The sequence below is a fragment of the Gavialis gangeticus genome, unplaced genomic scaffold (genome assembly GCF_001723915.1).
Source record: "Gavialis gangeticus isolate Ggan-Ray unplaced genomic scaffold, GavGan_comp1, whole genome shotgun sequence".
NCBI classification, from domain to species: domain Eukaryota; kingdom Metazoa; phylum Chordata; order Crocodylia; family Gavialidae; genus Gavialis; species Gavialis gangeticus.
In genome coordinates this window covers 20559114-20559983 of record NW_017729022.1, presented here as the reverse complement: position 1 = coordinate 20559983, position 870 = coordinate 20559114, and positions in this window count along the sequence as shown.

Genomic DNA, 870 nt, shown 5'->3' with positions numbered 1-870 from the left:
GGTCACAAGCTGGCGGAGGGAAGGTTTAAGTTGGACATCAGGAGGCGCTACTTCACGGTCAGGGCGGCTAGGGTCTGGAACCAGCTTCCAAGTGAGGTGGTGCAGGCTCCCACCCTGGGGGTTTTTAAGAGGAGGTTGGATGACCACCTTACTGGGGTCATTTGACCCCAGTACTCTTTCCTGCCATGGCAGGGTGTCAGACTAGATGATCTGCTCAGGTCCCTTCCGACCCTAGAAACTATGAAACTATGAAACGCATAGGGGGTGCATGCACACGCCCTGAGTGTGATGTTGCACCCCCTGTGGGCAGTCACTGCTCGCCATGCCCCCATCCCCCAACACTGCCAGCGGCATCTGCGGGTGGTCAGTGATTGCTGCTGGGCACCTGCAGACCATCTAGTCTCCTCTTGAAGATTTCAGCAATCCCCACTGGCTGCTGCCACTGCTGGCAGTGTCTGCAGGTGGTCACTGACTCCTGGTTGGCACTCGCTATCCCCCCCGGCAGCACCGGTGGCGTCTGTGGGAGCTCCCACTTACCACTGTTGTGCTCCCACCACTGCTGTGCCCCCTCAGCCACTGGGGGCATGCATCGTTCATGCAAGTTAGCATTAAACTTAACTTGATTCATAGATTGTAAGGGCTGGAGGGGCCCTTGTAAGATCATCAGGTCCAGCCCCCCTGCACTAGGCAGGGAAGACAACTGGGGTCAGGTGACCCCAGCAAGGTGACCATCCAGTCTCCTCTTGAAGATGTCTAGGGTAGGTGATTGCACCACCTCTGTACATTGCCCAGCACTGAGCATGTCTTGTCTGAGTTTTCCATCCTACTTTTAAGTATCATGTGGGGCATGTTTGGGAAGAAGACAGAAAT